This window comes from Dasypus novemcinctus, chromosome 11, assembly GCF_030445035.2.
Source record: "Dasypus novemcinctus isolate mDasNov1 chromosome 11, mDasNov1.1.hap2, whole genome shotgun sequence".
Taxonomy (NCBI): domain Eukaryota; kingdom Metazoa; phylum Chordata; class Mammalia; order Cingulata; family Dasypodidae; genus Dasypus; species Dasypus novemcinctus.
The window spans coordinates 125,871,012-125,879,854 of NC_080683.1; the positions used below are offsets into that span (position 1 = coordinate 125,871,012).

The following is an 8,843-nucleotide window of genomic DNA, read 5'->3' on the forward strand; positions in this document are numbered from 1 at the left end:
GAGCATCACTTCCCAGAGTGACATTCACACAGTAGTGCAGTGGAGGGGGCGGAGGGGGCGGGGGCTGGAACTGGAGTCAAATACACATTGGGGCTTTGCCAGAGACAAGTCCCGAGAAACGGGGCCTTGGGAGTGGCTGGCCCTGGACACAAGTCTCGGGTAACTCCTGCCTGCATGGCTTAAGCAGTGTTGGGGATAAAGACTGGTCAAGTCTGAACCCGTTTCTGCAGGGTGACCCCTTGAAGGTGCTATTACCAGCCCAAGGGCCCCGGGCCAGGGCTCGATCCTGGGGCTGGGGACCTTGTCAAGAGGAAATTCAGGCACAGTCCGGAGAAGGAGGGAGGAGAGAGGTACCTGTGACTGACCACGGCGCCAGACCGCCGTGGCGGAAGAAGGCACGGCCTTGCCAGGCTCTCGAATCTGGGCTTCCGGGCTTCAAAACCATGAGACTGGACATCCCTGCTGTCTACGCCAGTCCACTGTGCGGCACTGCCCCTGCAGCCCTGGCAGACGAGGACAAGCAGCTGGTGGATTCTGAAATGAGGAATGCAGAGGAGGGGAAGACGTGAGGTCAATTTTGGACTCACATTAAGCACCTGAGACCCCGCTCAGTGGCAGGGGGTCGGGGCACACGCGGCTCGAGCTGCTCGGGAGAGAGCCGGAGCGCAGGCAGGATGGTTTGGCGCGTCTGGGAGTCAGCGGCATGTGACGTTGAACCTGGGAGGGCAACGCGCCTGCCCCGCGACCGCCTGCGCAGAGGAAAATGTCCCACCAGCAGAGGCTGGAGAACGCAATGCCTTAGGCCATGAGCAGAGAGCACTTAGCTAAGGAGAAATTTAGAATCGGAAGGAAAGAGCCGTGATTCAGGGAAGGGAGGAGACTTTTCAAACTTTTTTTTAAATTTATTTTTTAAATTATATTGTTTTGAAGATATCTAGATCACAAAAAATGTGGCATTGGTGTGGAGAAAGTGGCCATGGTGGCTGCTGGGGGTAGGGAGTGAGAGGAAGAGATGTGATGTGGGGGCAGTTTTGGGGGTTGGAGCTGTCCTGAGTGGTGCTGCAGGGACAGTTACTGGACATTGTATGTCCTCCCATGGCCCACTGGGCGGACTGTGGGAGAGTGTGGGCTATGATGTGGACCATTGACCATGAGGTGCAGCGGTGCTCAGAGATGTATTCACCAAGTGCAATGAATGTCTCATGATGATGGAGGAGGTTGTTGTTATGGGGGGAGGAGTGGAGGGACGGGGGTGGGGGTATATGGGGACCTCGTATTTTTTTAATGTAACATTAAGAAAATAAAGACAAAAAACTAAAGTATATTAAGAAATAAAATTAAATTTAAAAAAAAGAAATATAAGCGGTTCCCACATACCCAGCACCTCACCACCCCACTCCTCCCACAGCAACAACCTCTGTCATCATCGTGGCACATCCACTGCACCTGGTGAATACATTTTGGAGCACTGCTGCACCACATGGATTATAGTTTACATTGTAGTTCACACTCTCCCCCAGTCCATTCAGTGGGTTATGGCAGGACATATAATGTCCAGCATCTGTCCCTGCTATATCAAACTTAATAAGATGAGAACCAAGTGCCAGCATCGTCTCTGGTCACGCTCAGGTCACAGGTGACCTTTGCCAGGCCAAGTGAGCAAGGTCGAGCAGAGAGGCTGTGGCCAAAAACCGCAACACGCCGTTCTTACCAATTCTAAAATTTACACAGAAATTACTCGCTCAAAGGATAAGTTCAGCAAGAAAGGAAAAAGTGTTTGAATATGCTCCACAGAGAATTGGCTTAGAAATCACATTTTCTAGAAGAAAATCTCTTCAAGTTAAAAAAAAATCTGGTTACAGTGGTTGTATTTTGGGCGTACAGACCCCTGCTTCAGCCGTCGTGGAGGAACTGCTGTGGGACCGCCCCTCGGGACCACGCCTCCTGCTGCCAACAACTGGAGAGACACACAAAATACGTAAATAACGTTTCCAGGCCGGGCGCAGAGGCTGCGTGCAGCGCCCTCTGAGGAGAGGGGCGTGTGGAGGAGTGTCTGGGCGGACAGGCTTCGGGCAGGGGCAGAGGCGCCCAGCGGCCCAGCGCTCGCCCACCTAGCTCGCCCAGCGGGGCACTGGGCGCAAGTCCCAGGGCGGGAAGGGCCAGAGCGGGCTCTGGTGGAGCCTGCGGGCGGCCCTGGCTTGGGGTGTGTCACCCTGTCCGGAGGGCGCTGGGCCAGGGGTGCCGGCTGGGACCTGGGGCAACGGCGGGGCTCACACCCAAGTCCACCAGCCGCCCGCTCGGTGTCCCGCCTCGGCACCCTCTACTGTGGGCAGACCCCCAGGGTGGTCAGCAGGCCAGACAGGGTCCCCGACTCTGCAGGCCGCGGGGGCTGATGACCCCGAAAGTTCCTCCTTCCCTCCACCTCCGGCGGGACTGGCGCAGGCCGCGGGGCGCTGGGGGCTTTCCCGGCACCCGTCCCCAGAAGCCCAGGACAGCTCCCACCAGTGCCGAGAAAACCCTTCAAAGAGCTGGCGGGACTCCTGCCCGGGACAGGAAGGACGTTCAGTCTCGCCCAGGGGTCTGTGGATGGAAATTCTCTTAGGCGGGAGCCACGCACTCGCTCCCTGTTCTTAAACATGAGTCCAGGTTCAAGTGAACTCGCAACGGGAGGCAACTGATTTATATACACTGTACCTTCACTCGATTTCCCATTTCCCCTTAGGAAGATGGATTTATCTATTGAATTGAATTTGGAACTGACTGATGCTGCTTGTCAGATATACTTTGTGTCACCCACAGTTTCCTTCTCTTTTTTTCTCAAGGTGAAATTTAACTAATGCAATTTTCTCTCTCAGTTAACCAAGTTCCAAGCAGGCTTGTCTCTGAATAGCTCCTCATCCTGCACATCTGGGGACGCAGGCGGCCAAGACTGATACATTGTGGCTTTGCCCAGCGAACAAGCCACAGAGGTGACAGCAGCAATTAACACTGGCTTTTTAAAAACCACAGTAGACATAAAAGAATGTTCACATCAACAAGGCTAAAAAATGTATTGGTTCCATGCTGATTTTCCTCAAAAATTTATAAACAGGAAAAAAAATCTTAGAAATGAATGGCTAGGGGATTCGGGACTGATTTGAATGCTTTTGGAGTTGTTGATTTGGCTGAATATAGACCGTGTTCCCTGGCCCTTCACTCATTTCTCCAACAAGCACGCGCTGAGCCTGCCTGTCCTAGTCTGTCCCGGGGGAAGGACTTGCTCTGGCAGGGCCCTGGGAAACCACCTCAGCGACACCAGAGCCAAAGCTCATCCACGAGTGCTCCCGGCGCGGCTGCGGGCCCGGCCTGCGGCCTCCTCCCACTGGAGAGGCTGGGAAGCCCGAGGCTCTTCTCACCCGGGCAGCCTCCTTGGGGCGGAGGGGAGCCCACCTGCCCGCAGAGTCCTGCAGACATTTAACCTGTGACCTCAGGGCCCCGTGGGGGGGGGGCGACCTCAGGGCCCCGTGGGGGGGGGGCCTCAAGGCTCGTCCAGGCCGGGACCGCTGAGCCTGGCACGGGGACGCAGAGGACAGGGTCTGCCTGGCTCATCCCGTGTCACCTGCGCTCCGGAAGCCCCCGTGCCACGCCGGCCTGCCGCCCCCCCCGGGGGCTTCGCAACCCTCCAGCCATGCCGCGGGGCTCATGCCTCGGCCAGCAGGCCTCGCCCGCGCGCCAGTCCAGCCCAAGTCTAACCCGCGCTGACGGGGTTCCTCGACCCTCTTGATCTGTTTTTTTGTTTGTTTTCTTATTTTTGTATCATCTTTATTTTTTTAAAGACATCTAAATCACACAAAATGTTACAGTAAGAAATATAAGAGGTTCCCAAACACGAGTAACGTGAAGCAGTTTGTCTCTTTGCAAAGAGACCTTTTTACCGTCTGTGGGAATTCCCCTGTAATTCACTTTTCCTCATTCAAGTATTAAGAATTATACCAAATTTAAAAGATACAAACGAATATCCTAAAAAAAGAAAAAGGAAGACTTACACCCTTCTCGTCACTCAGCTTCCTCTGGAATAAACAGAATCGCAGCTGGAGTCCATGGAACGTCTTCTATCACTGTTTCAGCGCATCCTCTAGGAGAAGCCACACCTCAAACCCTTAGACAACAAAGACGATGAGCCTGATACAGAGACGTCAAAGCACTCGCCAATACAGATGGAATCGAAGCCAGAAACAGAAGCCACAACTGCCGGGTCCCCAGTCCTGTCCTTAGGATCCTAGACCACATCACCTTTCCTACAGAAAAGCCCACGTGCGTTGAAATTCGTGGTGAGGAGGGCCTCGCCTGAACCTGCCAACAGCAATCTCACGAGGAGTGTCCTAGGGACGCTCCACCACCAAAGGTGCCCCGAGTGCTGCAGAGCTGCACGCAGCGAGTCTCCAAGTCCACGTGATGAAGAGCCACCAGCTAAGTTCTGTGAAGTTCTTGACAGGAGCCAAAGCTTGAATGCGACTGCCCAGCACTGTGAGCTCATAGCAGCAGCCTCTATAAATGTGAATTTTGTGAGTTCAGCAAATATTGTTCTGATTTTCAGCAACATATCATCCAGACGCATAAGCATACTGATTCAAGTGTGTGTTGAGTATGCAAGGGAAGTTTCTCTATCGGCATGCTTCTGATGGAGCTCGCCAAACTCTGAGGAGGACCGCTACACTCATAGACGCGTGATTATGAGACTGATTTTGGAGGCCCTTAGCAGCACATGCAGACACTTTTTAGTGATCACCTCTATGGGTGTGAGCAGCACGATTACAGTTCTGCTCAAGCAGTGAGCTCTAGCTACATTTCCAGGAGCTCAGCTGTGATGGGCAATACTTGTCTCATCTCTGTGGACATGAAACATGAGCCAGAAGACGTGCACAGCCGTGAGGTGAGTGGGCATACATGTACATTGACAGCGTCAAGTGATGAGTTTCTAACAATGGAGAACATGGACAGTACAGCCTCTTTTATTTTTTTTTAAGATTTATTATTTATTTTATTTCTCTCCCCTTCCTCCCCCCCGTCGTTGTCTGCTCTCTGTGATTATTTGCTGCGTGTTCTTCTTTGTCCGCTTTTGTTGTTGTCAGTGGCACAGGAATCTGTGTTTCTTTTTGTTGCGTCATCTTGCTGTGTCAGCTCTCCCTGTGTGCAGCACCATTCCTGGGCAGGCCGCACTTTCTTTCGCACTGGGCGGCTCTCCTTAGGGGGCGCACTCCTTGCACGTGGGGCTCCCCTACACAGGGGACACCCCTGCATGGCAGGGCACTCCTTGCATGCATCAGCGCTACATGTGGGCCAGCTCCACACGGGTCAAGGAGGCCCGGGGTTTGAACCACGGACCTTGCATGTGGTAGACAGACGCCCTATCCACTGGACCAAGTCCGCGTCCCAGTACAGCCTCTTAAGCAAAATTACCTTTGACAAATGTCAAAACTTCTTTGTATGTCAACTATGTGGTGTTCGGAGTAGATTTCATACAAATGTTAACAGACATGTTGCTATTAAACATACTAAAAACTTTCCCCATGTTTAAGATGACTGTGGGAAAGGCTTTCAAGAATGCTAGAATATTGCAAGCATTAAATTCATATTTATCTGAAGGGATTTATTTATGTCAGGACTGAATATTCAACAAGGCAAACTGAAGATCTTAAAATTCACCTAGATTTCAAGCTTTCAGCTGACTTACTTCATAAAGGTAGTGACCATTGGATGAGGTTTGTAAATGAAAGGCAGTTACTATGTCATCTTCCAGTCCATGAGACAACTTGATTGTTCTGTTTAAACTGTATTATGTTGTTACAAAATAATAAATTCAACTTTTTTTGAAGATATTAAAATGGATTATTTTAGACATATGAGGATTGCGTTTAACAAGTAAGGATTTTAAAAAATAGTCCAATTTTCTTGGCACATTCTTCAGTGTATCATCGCATCTCGAACATGGTGTTTAAAAGTGCAGGGCAGTGGGTAGTTTTGACCACTCCTGGTGCCTGTCATCTTGTTACTTGCATGTGCTCTGAGTTCACGACTCGATAAGAAACTCGTGTTGAAAGTATACTGTGGTTTTCCTTACATACCCATGAGTGCCGTTAAGTTTTTCTTTTTTTTAAACTCAAGACAAGGTCAGCTGTCAGTGATGAAGCACTTTGAGTATCAAGTCATTAAAGCACTGCACTTCCAGGAAGGAAACTCGACACAACGTACACCTCAGCCCACTCCCACCCCACCAGTGAGAACCCGCGCTCTCCCTTTCCATCCCCACCAACAGCTAAATACCAGCCCAGGCAATCAGCAGGTGCTCCACACCTGTGGTTCCTTTACTTCCAACAGGAGGCCAGTATTGCAGGAAGAAAAGATCCGGTTTTCTTGGCTGGTTTTTGCTTGTTTTTTATTCCACATTATTTTTGTCCCTATCTCTGTGTTCGGTGTGATTGAAGGGAGGGAGTGGGAGGGATCTGGTGAGGGTCAAACAGTAACAAGTACATGGAACCACTTCCCAACCGTTCATAACCCACTGACTTTTAGTTAATATTAAACAGCTGCAGAATTGGACCCACACCTGCAATGTCAAATCAAATCATTTATTCACTAAGAAAACCCACTGAAGTCTTAATATAGAGTTAGCCAGGTCTGGAAGAAAGGGTTGCTGGCATGTTGTTTAAATTACTTTTGATAATGGTAAATTAGTCTTAGCTTCTGAAATAGTATCAAGAAGATAGAATTATGTATATCATTGTCCTTAAATTTAACGAACGCTGCTGCTAAGCATGTTATCACAGGTATATTGATGCACTTGAGAAAGACAAATTTATGACTTTGTTTTTCCACTTTAGAAGTCATGGGAATTTAATCTGCTTTGAGAATAGTAGCTGCAACAATCATTTTCAAAACCTGTCATTTTTCTCTCTACTATTCTGTCATTTAGCATACCTGTGTTACTAGAAACTAACATTCCATCCAATTGTGACATTCCAGGTAGGTTGTCTGGTAAAAGGTTCCTTGTAACAGCTTAAATTGGAAGGGAACCATCTGGCCCCATCCTCTAGTTTTGTAAGGCTGTTGTAGAAATAGAAATTTAGGTTGTTACCAGCCCAGTTATGGCAGACAGGAATGGAGTCGAGATTATTTGGCTTCCAGTCTAGTGATGTTTCCATTACACCATGTTACATTAAGCCTAGATTTGCCCTCGGGGTGTTCATAGCTATTTCAAGCTTCTTAGTTATTCTGTTTTTAATCCTTTTTCTATACACATCCTGCCTCAGGAATTTGGTTTTCAGGCTACAAATCCTAATTAAACAATACTTGGTGCTTTTTTTCTCAGGTCTGTGTTTTACCTCTTTATATTTGATCTTGTGTTGTGGATCAAATAAAAAAGATTGTCTTACAACTACTCTAAAATTCAAAAAGAATATTTTTTAAGATTTATTTTTTTAATTTATTTCTCTCTCCTTCCCCATCCCCCAGTTGTCTGCTCTCTGTGTCCATTTGCTGTGTGTTCTTCTGTGTCCACTTTTATTCTTCTCAGTGGCACCCGGAATCTGTATCTCTTTTTGTTGCGTCATCTTGCTATGTCAGCTCTCCGTGTGTGCGGCGCCATTCCTGGGCAGGCTGCACTTTCTTTTGCGCAGGGCATCTCTACTTGCGGGGTGCACTCCTTGCACATGGGGCTCCCCTACGTGGGGACACCCCTGCGTGGCAGGGCACTCCTTGTGCACATAAGCACTGTGCATGGGCCAGCTCCACACAGGTCAAGGAGGCCTGGGGTTTGAACCGTGGACCTCCCATGTGGTAGATGGATGCTCTATCAGTTGTGCCAAATCCACTTCCTTAACATTCAAATTTTGAACACTGTTGTCTATTTTGATGAGTCTGCTGGTTAATGCCACATCCCACTGTCTGTCCAATAAACAACTTCTGCTTTGGGGGAAAAAAAAGTGCTTCCCTATGCTTGAAACAGCACGCATCATGGAAATGAAAGAAAGCATGAAATTCCTGAAGGTTCCGTTTCACTCTAGACGTCCACGTCTGCGACTTCATCCACCGGGGTGGAATTTAAGTCTGTCTCCACCCTGTGCAGTCCCTCCATGGGGATTCCTGCGGCCCCTTCTTGTGAGGACGTCCCGCGGACACTCTGTGGCGACAGCGGTGCCTTCCCTGGGCTCCAGGACATGGGGACGCCCATCTGCCAGTGCCTGGCAGCCGCCCAGGGACCTTCTACCCGTGTGGGTGCAGGACCCCAGCTCCACACGGCCACGGCGAAGGGCCGGCCCCTCCTAGCTCGGTGTGCTTTCATCAACAGCTGGCACAAAAATAAGCTAAATGCCATCCCTCCCTCCCAAGATCTCAGCCCCAGAATCCACGGCTATGGAGCGGCGGGTACGGGAGACGCTGCTCGCGTGTTCCTGAGAGGTCGTGACCCCGGTAGGCGGCTTAGGGGGCGTAGGCAGCAGCGCGGCAGAGGCTGACCCCCTCACCTGGCACCTGCGCCCCACCCGCTGATCGCAGGGCAGCCGCCGGCTTCCCCCTTCAAGACTGAGCAAAGGCGTCCCCAAGGCCACACAGCCGGAACGGCCCAGCGTTACGCAGTGGTGTTTTGCTCCAGAGCTGATCTATAACCTACGATGCTCTTTCAGAGGGAAAGAGTACTTCCCAGACTCAGAGGAGCCCCTTACCAGGGCTGATAGAGTTAGTCACATTTCAAGGCAAATATTACCATGTATCCCCCACCCACGTGCGGCATGGATAGCTCTGTCGGACACAGCTTGGTTAATAGGAATGGGACACAGGAAAGAACCTTCGGAGGGAGTGAATCGGAG

The 8,843-nt window shown here is 50.3% G+C and overlaps 1 pseudogene; it reads left to right on the forward strand.

Moving 5' to 3' along the window:
* Nucleotides 1-976: 976 nt before the first annotated feature.
* Nucleotides 977-5,796, forward strand: LOC101445746 (zinc finger protein 639-like; annotated as a pseudogene).
* Nucleotides 5,797-8,843: the final 3,047 nt, after the last annotated feature.